The sequence below is a fragment of the Dermacentor silvarum genome, chromosome 10, assembly GCF_013339745.2.
Source record: "Dermacentor silvarum isolate Dsil-2018 chromosome 10, BIME_Dsil_1.4, whole genome shotgun sequence".
NCBI lineage: Eukaryota > Metazoa > Arthropoda > Arachnida > Ixodida > Ixodidae > Dermacentor > Dermacentor silvarum.
In genome coordinates this window covers 136,125,281-136,139,648 of record NC_051163.1, presented here as the reverse complement: position 1 = coordinate 136,139,648, position 14,368 = coordinate 136,125,281, and the positions used below count along the sequence as shown (strand labels likewise).

The 14,368-nt window shown below is 46.1% G+C and overlaps 1 long non-coding RNA gene across 1 annotated transcript; it reads right to left on the bottom strand.

Moving 5' to 3' along the window:
* Window positions 1–1,623: 1,623 nt before the first annotated feature.
* Window positions 1,624–13,695, bottom strand: LOC125940969 (uncharacterized). Its single transcript, XR_007464123.1, has 3 exons — window positions 13,633–13,695; window positions 3,826–3,942; window positions 1,624–1,747 (listed from the first exon to the last, which is right to left on the bottom strand). It is a non-coding gene; the product is annotated as an uncharacterized LOC125940969 (long non-coding RNA).
* Between the last annotated feature and the right edge of the window lie 673 nt (window positions 13,696–14,368).

Genomic DNA, 14,368 nt, shown 5'->3' with positions numbered 1-14,368 from the left:
AGTGCCACCATTTTAATGCCTGCCTTGTACTGTGCTACGAAGGTGCACATCCTTCCATTACGTCTCTCGAGTGCACATAAGATATGCAAACGTAGACGGGAGCCCAGGAAGGTGCGCGAAAATTCGAATTCTCACTGCACTATTCCGAACAGTTGTCCTCACCGACTGTATTCACAAACCTTCTTGAACATAAACGGCCTTCGCGATTGTTTGTCTCACGCCAATCACTGTCTTGAGTACCCCGCCGTGGTTGCTCAGTGGCTGTGGTGTTGGGCTGCTGAGCACGAGGTTGCGGGATCGAATCCCGGCTATGGCGGCCGCATTTCGGTGGGGGCGAAATGCGAAAACCCCCGTTTACTAAGATTTAGGTGCACGATAAAGAGCGCAGGTGGTCCAAATTTCCGTTGTCCCCCACTACGGCGTGCCTCATAATCAGATCGTGGTTTTGGCAAAACCCCATAATTAAATTTTTAAAATCTTGACTACCAAGTGTGCAAACAATGGTCAACGGTGGAACGTGTTTGCGTAAATAAAGTTATGTGAATATTAGTCCTCTATTCCTGAATTCTAGCGCATAGCGTAACCTGTTCTATGGTATACAAATTGCAGACATGGTAAGGTTAATAATATTTTACCTTCCAAAAGATGGCGCCATTTCGTAACAACAGGTTCTGGCTCTCGACAACGATATCAACGGGGCGTAAGCGTGACTCTGTACAATATCAACAGCAGGAATGACGCAAGATCTTCAAAACAACCAGTCGCGATTGTTCCGGAATTACCATGCTATAGCGTAAACAGCTCGAGTTACCTTTTAGATGCAAAAATGTACACTTTCACAACTGTTATCTGTTATGTGTGTATTGTCACACTGCTTACAAAGAGCCAGAAGAGGTATTGTAACAGGCATGGCCATAGAGCGCGGAAGCTTTTGAGGCAAATGTGTCCCCATGTTTTTTTTTTAACGGTGCTACTATAACATGACACCGTGAAAGCGAGCATGGAAACGTAATATTGATATAATTCACGTGTCTATGGTAGCCTCAGTTTTGAATACACTGACTGTTGCTCACTGCCACACAGAATCTGAAAGCTGTATAGCTATTCAGAGTTTGTGCCCAATATTTTTTATGTTCTTGCTATCTGAGTGACAGTTAATGTCACTCCAACCACGGAACGCCAGGCCGGGGTACACTTGTGTCCATTTGAACCAGTGGGTGCCCGGCGGCTGTGGGAATCCAAACCACCGGCTCCCGCAGCCGAGGCGGGCGCTCTACAACTAAGCCAAATTTATAAAGTACAAACTCTACAAATTTATAGTCAATATTGTTCGCGAGATTGTTTGAAGCAGGAGACATATGTCTGTGCAAGCAGTCTTGCGACAAGCTCTTAAGGCATCCCTTGTCGTAAAGAAGGCTGTGGAACTTCACGCACTGCAGACGTAATGAGGACGCGTGGCATGGTGGCCATGTCTGTTTTGTCACATCTGCGAGGCAAAGACGGCGCAATTTGGCGAGCGTAGAAATTACGGGTAAAAGAGGAGCAAAAACACGCGTTAATATGCGGAAGTGAAGGAATTTCGGAATAACCACTTGATGGTTCCGGTTCCGGTTCTTACTCTAAAACGACGGTCCTTGCCGTGAGGCATGCGTAGTAGCCCAGATGAGTGATCATCACCCAGTAGGCGTCCAGCCACACTGCCCGGCAGAGCGAATGGACGAAATTGCTCTCCGTCTCGGCGCGTCCCCTGCGTGAAAGGTGATCATAGATATCTCTTTATTGCTAACCCCGTTAGGAGCAAATTGTTAATTCAGTCGCTGTAAGAGGCCTTCATCCAGCAGGGATTATAATAATAGGCTGATGATGATGCCCTTAGTGGTGCAGACGATTATTCTTTGTGGTGGTAGCATTACCACGGTCAAAGAGGTGAGTAAAGAAAAGGAGAGAGCAGTGACGTTTCCTTAAAAGCGCCTGCTTCGCTAACTTACGCGGGGGGAAGGGGAAAACGTAATCGGGAAGAAAAAAGAGGAAAAGAGGTGGAAAGAAAAGTCGGTTAAAGGCACCACTAATTCAAAGGCACATGCCAGTCGACGTCAAGAAACATAAAAGTGCCTCCTTAGCTTTCTAGGCCAACGAGCGATAGAGACGGTGTTCAAATAGCGCCGGCATGGGCAGCCACCAACCAGTGATATTGTCAGGATTGACGCCGTCTAATAAGTTGCAGCATGTTTCATAGGCATTAGTAGTTTTTCGCTGATTGTACGTTTGCCTGTCAGCTCGACTGCCTACGCTGTCAGGCATTCCTAAGGGCCATTGACGTGACCGTGAGCTCTTCGGTTGTTGAAGAAATGAAAAAAAAAAAATAAAGGCCACCGTGGGCAGCTGTGGCAGCCGAGAACGTCGAGCATTTCTGCGTTTGAAACTCACTCAGCAAGAATTTTTCACAGAACGTAAATGCTACAGTTGCAACAGTGTGTAATTTCATCTGCAAGGCGTCTGCAACTTTTTACATGCCTGTTACATGAAATGTGAATGCAAGTGCCACGTTGGGAGCTTTTGACATGTGCTTAGTCAACGGGCAAGGTTTTTTAATGTTGAAATCAAATCAGTTTATTCGGACATGAAGATGTCTGCACAGAACATGCCCATGGGGAAGGCAAAAGGGAGAAGCTAACAGTTTACTTCCTGATGAGGGCTCACCCCGGGTCACACATTAATGGCGAAGGTTGAACATGTTCATTCCACAAAAAAATAAATTCTACAGTTTCGGTGTGTGTTTCCAGCCCGAGGACGACTCCACCTCAATAGGTGCATTTCGGACGCCACATAGGAAATGGCCGCGATGGGAGCAGCCCAAATGTCTCTTTTTGTGCTCACGAGGGTTTCGACGGGAATTTAGGACGCCGGCTCGTTTTACAAGCGCATAACCCCTACGCTAGGCCGGGGTACACTTGTGCCCATTTTAACCAATGGGTGCACGGCGACGATGGGAATCGAGCCCACCGCCTCTTGCATCCGAGGCGGGAGGTGGTGGTTATCGGTTATTTAAGCATTCCGTGCAGTGCCGTGTTCTTTGGAAACGATTGATGCCGCGAACGAGCATGATATCAGAAGTTCCGCAGCCCCAGAACATCTTGTAACACCGGCACACGAACTTGGGCGGCGAAAAAAAAGACTCGCAATAACCGCGTGCTTATTGTGAAGAGCATGGTAGAACATATGTTCTACCGCATATGTTCTACTGACAAGCGTATGCACAGCGAATTTATCCTGCTCTCATAAATCAATGCTTACGCATGTTGCGAGCGCACATGTGCGCTCGCAACAAGCGTAAGCATTGATTTATGACAGCAGGACAAATTCGCTGCGCATACGCTTGTCAGTAGAGAGAAAATAAAGGGCCACGTCAAGTTAGCAGGCTAACGGGCTGCTGTACTTGTACTCATTTACTCATATTATGCCTCTGAACGCAGTATACATGATACACCTCGGAATAGGCACCTATTGAAAAAAAATTTGATGACACAGTAGCAAAACAAAATTCGTCCACAATTAAAATCCGACAAATATTTTTTGCTGTATGAGGGGCATGATGGATGCGAACTTGATCAAGCTGCTTGTTAATGGAAAAAAAAGCGCAATGCCTCTTGCGACTTCCTCTATGCTTAGCTTCGTGGTAACTGCTGGCGTTGTTGACCTAGTTCAAAAGTGGCGTTAGCCGACCGTCAAGTTGGCCATTGATGATGCGCACAACATTTTTCGTATTGCTTTTATACCCGATGCTCGTATATAATTGGAGGCCACAGAGAAAAGACAGCTTCTCACCCTTTTACTGACCAGCTGAAGGCGTCTTTAATAGCAGGCGTGCAGATCATGCTTTTACTGAGCTTCGGTATATCGCATAGAGCCACCGTCTTGGATACGATTAGAGTCCTCAAGCTCCTGTTGTGAAAGATGGAAATTGCCTTTGATGTGAACAACAAAAAAACAGTAAACATTGTGCCATTGAGGTGCACTATTTAAGAGGAGAACAGGAGAGGAAGGGGGTATCTTGGTTAGGGGCGCCTGTTTCCTTCTCACGCGTACCCCAACGCAGCCAATCAACACTTCCGCAGAAGACAAAATGGACATATCCACTTGGCAGACCCTTACAGAACAACCCGCCCCCCCCCCCCCCCGAACTCTTCTGCAAGAACATATTTCTTCCCGAGTGCGACTTGTTTAGATGAATTTAAATTAACGTAAAACTTACATCGGTCTTTACCTAAAGGTCCATTCTAATGAGCTAAGAATGCCGACAAACAAACGACGAGGGCTTGTCCACATATTTGTCGGAACTTTCTGTCTAAAGCCTGAGCCTATAATAACCGCCGAAGCAACAAGGCAATACCGCACTAAGAAAGAAAACGTATTTCGCATTACTCTTTTGGTGTACAGATAGGCTTTTTCGACTGGCGTCGCAAGTCCCAGAAATTTGTAGTATTTGGTCAAAATCCGCGGAGCTCATAGAGAGATTGTGCTACAGCAACCTTGTTTTTATTGCGATAGAAATTATATGGACACTCCAAGCGCATTCTTGCCGTCGCCGTCGTCTCGTCGTCGCCGTGAGGTTCCGTGTAAAGTCCAACATTGATAAACTTGTCGCCCCGCTCCGTATGTGGTATGTGCGAGTGAAAGTGCGCGAGGGACGCGCGCTTTCAGAGAGAGCGAGCGCACGCTGGGGAGCAAACACGACGCCTCCGGTCGTGCGAAAGGCCGTGTAGGATGGGAGGGAAGGAGGGAGGGAGGGGAGGCGACCTTTAGCTGCAGCACTAAATGCGTATATTGCGACCGGGAGCAAGCGGAACTGGCGGCTCAATCTCCCACGCGAAAGGAGGAAACCGGGAAGGCAGCGCGGGAGGGAGGGTGTGCGGCTTCTACTATGCCAGGAACTGCGTACTTGCACTTCGCGCGGCTGAGGGCTGTCGCGCGCACCGTATCTTGAAAGCGATCTCCATACGGCTCTGACCTTTGTATGCGCTGTGCTTTTGCCGCTTAGTTTCCGTTGAAGTGATAGCACACAAAAGCCTTCGGTCACTGATCCGGCAGTGCTTGCTCACGCCAGCGTTTTGACAGTGCTTGTCTGCGGTCATCGAGTGCGAACGATTCCTGTTTGCTTGAGCGCGCTGACATCATGCTTGTCAATTTAGTTAGAAAGCGAATGTGTCTAAGTTTATGCAGCCCATAAAATTACCCTACTAGTAAATTTCATAGCTGCGAGTCGGCCTAGTTGGAACAGATTCATTTTCTCAAAATTTTTGCGCGCAAATAAACAGGGACGAAGAAAAGGAGACACAAGGACGAGCGCTTTCTAACAACTGATGTTTATTCAACAACTGAACAACTGAAGCCGGTGGTTCTTCAATAATAAACATCAGTTGTTAGAAAGCGCTCGTCCTTGTGTCTCCTTTTCTTCGTCCCTGTTTATTTGCGCGCAAAAATTTTGAGAAAATAGTAAATTTCCTATCGCAATTGATACTTCGCCTTTCGGGCGAAACAGCGACTTTATTTTTAATAAGACTGCAGGCTCAGTCACCTGAAAACAGGGGGCCATTTGCACAGTCGCGGCCTTCAGTCGTAGCATAGTCCCTCAATACTTTTCTGGTCACGAAACTCTGCCGTCACTCTATTGAAGAGCTTGATAAGTCGCATGAAGCCGCGACGCTGCGGCGCCACCGCAGCTGAAAGGCCACTTTTCTCCGTGTTAAACCCGGAGAGACTGCAGATGCGGCCGGCGTGGGCTGAAAGTTTGGACGCGTACTTTATATTTGTGATAAATTTTTAGGCAAGATCCGAATTCTGGCATTGTACAATTGAAGTGGCCCGTTCGGCCTGACACTGCCGTTCAGGTGTTGTGTGCCGGGGGGCCATTCCGGCTACAAAGACACTCGAGAAAAGGTATCGCTATTTTGCATGCCGAGTGTTCATGCCGAGTGTTCATCGAGAATTGGAAGCGAGCCATACCACGACAAGAAACGGACAATTTCAGCGTCGAGTCCAAGCATATGCGTGTGTGCGCGAAGCACTAAGATCCATTATGCATCTCCCTACGGACGATTTCACGATAAACGGTAACGCCGTATCGTTGCCAAGGGACAAGCCGCGCCTCAGGCCTACTGCCATTCCTTGTGTTTTTGACGGCCTGTGTGAGTGTGTGTGTGCGTGATTCTCAGTAGCCCGTTCTGTTTACAAGATTTGTTTCATTTATATATTGCAATTAAAATCGGTGCCTATTAGTAACTCCATGAGAACATAAGCACATATAAAAACTTTGTTCTGGTTCAAACTATAGAATATTTATCACCTATAACCGTGATTGCACTGTCTGTGTGTTGATATTTATTGACGGCAAATTATTCGCATAACCACTTAGCTTGGGTTCTTGCCTATGGATTTCGCATGCTGATCGCACCAGCTATTGACAATTCTAACATTTGCTTGAGGTTGCTACCTCAGCGCTGCCTTGCCTACAAAAGGGCCATGCCACAGAATTAATTTTGTTTCCTGAAGCAAAGTAGGCTTCCAACCGTGACAAATGGGACATTAGGAACTTTGTGCAACAGAAAAAAAACAAGATGTCAGTTTTCTGTGTCAATACAACTTTCAGATCGTTTTTGAGCTCTACACCGCAGCAGTGCTGAGTAAAAGCCAAAATTAACTGTTATTTCTCATGAGAATTTTCGCGAGTTAGAACGGCTACATTTGCTTCAAAGAAAGCTCGCGATTCAAATACTATTGTGCGTCGCAGTTCACCGAGGAGGCATGGTACTGAGTGCAACGGACCATCAATCATCGTTACTCTGCTTGTGCGAGTTAGATATTAATAAGCGCAGTGCTGAGTCAGTCGGGCATAATAATCCGTTTGTGTTTTCATAGAGCATAGAAATCGGGTTTGAAAACTTTGTCGCACATTTAGAATAATACGCCCGAAAACTAGCAAAGCTTGCGATACATGAAAATGGCAAAACTTCCCTTCAAGCAAGCGTTTCATTCACGGCTACGATCTGCAGATGTACCTGTTCCGAACTAATTCTGACGTCATAGAACATGTTATGTTACGTGCGATTAGAATCTGTCACCATCGCCTGAACGGCTCCAGTGCAATCGGAATTCAGTAACAGCACACGACCTTGAGCTCAGGTTGTTGTTTACTGGCCGCCGCTAATGTCTTATTCTTTGTACAGCGCATAAAAGTCGCTTAAAAGTTTTTAATCGAAGCCGGTTGGGCCAAATAACGACAGATTTCTCAGTAAGAAGAATTCGATGCGCGTCGTCTGCTGACACACGGAGCCGCCAGCTGACTTTGAGATTGTTTAGTTTTTGTACACGCCTTGATTTCGTCTAGAAAACACTCTCAGATGTTTAGGTTTGGATACTGTAACTGCTATGGCAAATAGAATGTTAATAAAATCGAAAAGAAGCCGGACTTTCGGCCGCAACGCGACCAGAGCTGAAAAAATACCGCCGCCGCCTGCGGCGGCCGCTCGGCTAGGTGCCCTTCCTTTTACTATGGCGCCCCTAGCGGCGGGCGCGGGCTCTACATCAAACTAAGGCGGGAGTTTCGTGACCAGAAAAAGCTATTAAAGGACTATGGTCGTGGTAAAAATGGTTGGCGCCTCGCTCCGCTGTGCTAACGTTAGCTGAAAGGCCTTGTGGTTTCGCTGACTATGAGATGTATGCGGAACCTGAAAGCTCTACCATGTAGTGGAGTGCTTAGGTGGCCGAAAGTAAACGTCGATGTGAGCAGCCGCGGTTATGATTTTTGTTCGTTATACACACGGGAGTGTTGCGATATCTCAGTTAGAGAAGTGTAGCGGTGTGTGTATGATGCATACGTACGTGGTGCCGGTCCGAGCTTGACTTAAACGTTGTCGTACAGTCCGTTTGGTTGATTACATTAATGAACATTTGAGCTGCTGATTACACAAAACAACTTGCGTCGGCATAGATTTTTTCAGGAAAATAGCACATGCAACTTCGCGCTTCTAAAAAAAGAAATACAAGAACAAACAATAAAAATAATTAAAAAAGAAATCTCAGGGTGTGGTAGGTTAGTATATATCTTGCGATAAAGCGTGTGTTTACACGGATTAGTCCGAGAAACACTTCCGTCGCCTATTCAGCAATGGCAGCTGGGACTTCGAAGTAAGTTGGCTTCCCAAACCAGAGCATCCTGAAAGTTGCCTGAGCTTCTGCAGTTCACTTGGGAAAGCTGGACCAATATCCTAAATAGGAATTCATTCCTACTCACTTTACCGTCCGTCTCACCAAACGGGTGATCTTGGCGATTGCGGGGGCTCACTTTTGTGCGACGCAGGGCCAACTCATAAGAAAATCAAAATATCTTTCCGCAACTCAGGGCCTAGGGGCCTTATAGCGCAAAACTATCCTATTCTGATTTTATGCTAATCTCCTGACGTCAAATTAAAGCAACCGTCGACACCAGCACCGGGTGGTGACAGCCCAAACAAACGCTCTCCTCGTTTGTAGAAGGGCTCTTTTAGAGCGAAAGCTCTACTACGCCATGTCTCGCAAGGTTATTCATCGCGTCGCAATGACCTTGAGCCGCTGGAGCGCAAGTGTGGCAGGTGTAACATTACGCCACGGGATCCGCTGCGGAGAGGCGTCACAGCTGCGCTCGCTGGGAGCCTTACCGCTGCGGTACCACGTGACTATGCGAGGGTCTAACGGCTGCTTCGCCGGCGCTTCGTCGTTCAGTCATAGAGTAACATACGGATTACAAGAGTGGCCACTCGAGCCTAAAAGCAGCCGAGCTACGCAGCTTCATGCCGCCCGCTAGAGGGCAATACAACACTCCCTCTCTCCAAGGGAACGCGCGTACTACCTATCTATTGTAGCAACTTTTCTATAGTGCACTATACGTCTACTTGTCTATGTGGCTGTAGACGTAGACGTTATCAACGGGATCAGCCGGCCGTGAGCGGTGGATGATAAGACTAGTATAAAGAATAACGCATCGCTACAAAATATCGGCCAAGGTGTGATCAGGCAAGGCGACGCTACAAAAGATCTGCGATAATGTCTGCGTGGTCTTTGCTGGGTTCGCCTGCCAGAACGTGTGTCTGCTTGGCTGCTGCTTGGTAAGAAGGCCTTTATTACGTTCTTTTTTCCCTTCATTACTTTTCAAATTCCTTATGTATTTGTCACTTCAGCCGTAAGTTAACATTTGTCGCATTGTGCTGTTTGGCGCAGAGAGCTTTTTGTGTTCTTCACTTCGCGCATGATGTTCGTGGATTGCTTCACATTATGTAAGAAACAGCAATTTGGAATGCTGCGCAGCACGTTTGCGAGAAAATCGTTTCTGGGCGCGAGAAAGTGAGTCGGCACACGCCGGTATACGTAGTCTGAATTTAATGCACGTGTGTTGCACTTGTGCGAAAGAATGCAGTTATGCTTAGGATCGTTATTCGGGGCGTGCGCAGATTGCTTGAAGCCTTTGTTACGAGCGCAATTAGAGAGAACTTGCGAATTGAGCAGAATGTTTGTAAGGCTGTGGCTACGACGTATTCTGAATAAATACTCCTGCCTCAGTGGCGCATGCATGGTACCGAAGGTTGCTTTTTTTTTAGCTGCGACAATTGCACGTGACGCTTTTCGCGAAAGGGGCGATCTGAAGTGCGTAGGTGAAAATTTGTGCGAAGGCGGGAGAGAAGACATAAGCAATACTTTTTTTTTAGATCATGCCGAGCATAGTCAAGTATTACGGGAATTACTGCTGTGTTGCGAGGTGCAGTAACAACGGCAGGACAGGGAGAGAGCGTGGTTGGCTGACAACTGCAGTGAGCAGCCTTCATTCCTTGTTTGCTATGCAGCCCGAAACTAGCACTTAATAGAAAGGTTAGGCTTCAAAGGACGAGCGTTGTTTTCCTCTTTAATGCTAATGCCGTCTTCTGCAGTTTTACTGTTCTGTGGGGTTTTTCATAATATCGCTTGTTTATTCCTTTTGTGAAATTTATTCTCAACATGTGGCAGCTGTATTGGCATGTCTCTCACTGTGCAGTGCACCCATCTTTTTGTGCTTGCGTTCATCGAACGTTGCGAAAAAAAGTGTACATGTGCTTACTGAGAATGACTGAAAAATAAAGTTTCGTCTCTTCCAACACCTGTCATGTTTATTTAAAGTACGTGCATAAACACACAGTGGCATCGTGTGCTTGCTGCTCTGGCAGTACAGCTTACACAAAGCTACTCAATGCATGCAAGCAACGCGTTAAATAAATCAAAATATAGCCATAATATAGCCTCCGCGACGAGCACTCGCACGGAAGCAATCTTGGAGGCCGTGTACATTTTCTAATCGCCAGAAGATAGCCTTCGAGATTAGTTTTGCTGCGGTCCCAATCTCTGAATCTGCGTAGATTCCACACACCCGCTAGGTGCGCTGCGAACCAAAATCGGCCGCAGGGGCCTATGGAAGTGTGCTCTCTTATCCTTATATGTTACTCTATGGTTCAGTCTCGCAATGGATGGCGCACCGGCTGGGCCGTCTGTGCGTGCGCTTCAGCGCAAGCGAAAAGCTGAATCCAATCGTCCAGTAGATATAGCGAGACGCAGGCTGTGAAATCTAAAGCAAAGGCAAAGTTGGCTGCTGAAACACCGGTGCAAAGGAAGGCCATATTAGCACGTTATAGAGACACTTACCAAGCTCGGAAGCGTGCAATAATGAAACACTGTGTGCATAGTCTTTGCAAAACCAGCCAAACAGACGTTTCGCTCGTGATAACTAGGTTTACAAGAGTTAAACCTCAGCCAATTTTCTTTTGTTTAGCTTTCAAAGCAAAGAGCATTACCTACCTTGGCAGGCTTTCCTTATATAGCAGCCGCCAAATCTTTTGGGCCATTTTCAGTGATTCGAAAGCGGCTCGGCAAACTCTGCAGTTTTCGATAGGGGAACAGAGCAAGAAAACGCGACAAGGAGACAAGAAGTGAGATACACACCAGCGCTGTTGTGTGTCTCCCTTCTTGTCTTCTTGTCGCGTTTTTTTTTTTGCGCTGTTCCCCTATCGAGTACGTACCGACTAGCCCAAGCCTCTACGGTCTGCAGTTTTCCCTACGACAAGCGTTACACGAGCAGCTAGTGCACGAAATTAGGCACGCTCATCATCACGTGCTTGAAGAAGGACACGACATTGTATTTCTGTGGTTGCCGAGCCATTGCGGAATTGTCGGCAACGACAGCGCAGATGAAGCAGCACGCTGGGCTCATCAGAAACATCAGCTGGTTCCTATACCACTCTCAAGAACGGATTCAGCGCGGCAACTTCTATCGATTGCTCGCCACATCACACTTCTGCGCTGGATTTCACCGGGCTTCACCAACACACGTTTGCACTCTCTTCACCCTAACTTGCGACTTCGCCTACCACCTGGACTCTCCCGTCGTGAAACAACTTTACTGTGTCGCATGTGGTTGGGTGTCGCATTTACCAACGCTTATTCGTTCCTAATAGGGATGACCAACAGTGCGGTGTGCAATTTGTGCGGGTGCGACGAGACTCTTGAGCATCTTCTGTGTCACTGTCCATCTTTTGACACTCAACGACCTATTCTCCAAGTTAAACTCAACCTGTTACATAACAGAACGCTATCGGAAGAACAGATTCTTGGGCCATGGCCTATGCATTCTTGCATGCAAAAGGCCACAAAAGCCGTTCTTCAGTTCGCGATGAGTACTGGATTGTACGAACGCTTGTGACAGCGAAGATTCTTCTGTGACTGTCTCTGCGAATGACTGACTCCAATTTTGTTTTCTTTTCTCTCCTTAACTATTATTCCCCTTTCCCCCTCCCCAAGTGTCCCCCCTACCTTTCCTCTTCGTATCTCTCCCTCTCTTTCCTTATTTAATGTCTGACAATAGACGAGGAGCGCAAAGTGGATAGTGTTTTGGTAGATTCAGGCGAGCACAGTAAAAGTTAATGACCGGATGAAGAGCGTGGTGATGGCGTGTACGATTGACCCGCTCCGAAAACATTTCTTCTTTCTTTTGTTAGGTCTAATCATGCATAATCAGTGCGTATGATTATATCCGATGGGGAGTTTTTACGGTTTTCGTGACGTCATTTGACCGACCAAATGATAGTGGGGCCCGCCCGGGAAAATGGTAACAAATCGTGGAGTTCTAGTGGGAGAAATGGAATAGAAACACATTGGAAGAGCTTTACGTTTTAATGCCCCGTGAAAGGGTATTGATTCCATTAGAAATGAGTTCCCGCTTGGTCCGATCAGCACTCCATTCATATTATCAGTGGTATTTCTGTGTTTCAGGATGTCTGGCACAACGTGACGTGTCCAGCCACCCCCTCCCCTTTCGAATGGTTCCCCCCTTCCTCCGAAATAAATTCCTGGCTAGGCCACTGCAAGGTTGAATTCCGCAATACCGGCAAAAGTGAGTCTTTGTCGTATTTCATAAGGCACTGTTACGTGCGTCACATGTAAGATTTGGTGTTCATGCTTACGTCTGTTAATGTGGTGGCATGAATTTTGCCCGCTGGAGCAAAATAACACTGTCGGCACGTATACTCACTGGATCTGGTGCACACTTTGTCCACTGCAGCAGACATTCTGTATTCTATGAAATAAACATTTGAAAGCGCAGAAAAAAAATGCATAACTTTTTCTGGAGGCACATTGATAGAAAACTGAAAGCCACCACAGTTTACATGTTTAATTTCTCTTTAAGCAACGAAAGGCTATTTTACGTACAGTATACGCTATTAGGTTTAATTCCCTCAGTGACGCAATCAAAAGTGAGAATCAACACTAACCTCAATGTTCAAACTGTTTCCATACCATTTCATGTGTACACCCTACAAAAGGTAGGGTGTATTTTCTACATAGAGAATAAACTCTTAGTAATGCTGTTAAACGGGTTAGTTGGTTGCTAGATTCCTAATTCAAAGTATCCGAGCAAGTAAACGGTACAAAAAAGAGAATGTACAGATGCAGCGTTTGTCTTTGTTACGAATTAATATTGCACTGGTAACATCAATCGAGAATATACCACGACGATACAAGTTGAGGTAAGCAATAGCGTACTACAGCTCAATCGCCTATAGCCTGCCATTATTGTTCACTGAAGGTCTATATATATTCGTGAAATATGGTGCTATATTTTTGCTGCGTGGGCAGATTTGAAAACTAGCTTTGTTCTCAACCTGCTCCATGCCTCTGTTATTTCTCTGCTTCTGCGGAGAGTAGCCTATGAGAGCCCAAGTTCACCTGTGTGCTTTTGTACAAATAAAGGTGTTCCGGCGGAATGGCTGAAAGGTGGCCAAGTTGGTTATGATTCGCGATCATGGCTAGGCAATGCGACCTGACATGGACGCTGTATTCGCAGTCGTATTTCATGTACCTTCATATATATTGTTAGCAGAAATCTAGAAACCGGGCTCGCGCTAAGTACACTGCTCTTCATTTGATATTAGTTTTAACACCCACGTAGAATTTACCCTACAGGCAGCTCAAGTTTTCTGATCCAGTGTATCTGGCATATGTTAATAGAAATGCTTCCTGTAGTACAGAAAATATTGTAACAAAAAATTGGGGTTGATAGAATCGAAGGAACTGTGTTACCTGTACATATTGAAAACGAAAAGTACGCCTACTGGCGACTTGGCTTCTTCCTCGTCCGGCACAAGGTACTGAAATGAAACAACAAATAATGGCTTCAATTGTTGGGAAAGCAAATTATTTTCTAGAAAAAAAAACATGTAGCAGCTATATGCCTTACCGCAGCCTTCGTATATAATTGTCAAACCAGTGCTTTAGGGATGCGACATAGAGAAAACAACAAGAAACTCCCATTGAGCTATAATTGATGAACGTGCTTTGCGGCTTCGGCTCCTGAATTAAAAAAGCAAAGGCGCAGTAACGTTTGTAAACCCTGTTAACAGTAGAAAGAAATAACGTGCTTACTTTCCATCCTACAAGAAAGGTGATAATTTACACAAGGGTGAACAAAATAGCACTCCCTGGATCTTTTGCTAGCCTAACTAGCCAAAATTCACTATTTAACTTTTCAGTTTTCAACCACAGGCATATAATGGGATTTGGAATTTGCAATTAATATAAGTTTATTGCAAATAAACATTCAAAATGGATACAAACTTTTGTTTAAAGCACGCTTGCATCGACACGTCCATAGTGTTGTTTTTTTGTGTTGTTTTTTGCGCAATACCTGAACCGAGTGCCTCAGTAGCTCGGGCCGGTGCTGAGCCGTACTTCGCAGAAATGCAACTCAGAATATGTGGTTAATTGCATTGATGTTCCAGATAAGAGCTATTAGCACCCGATATGACCCAGGGCGCAT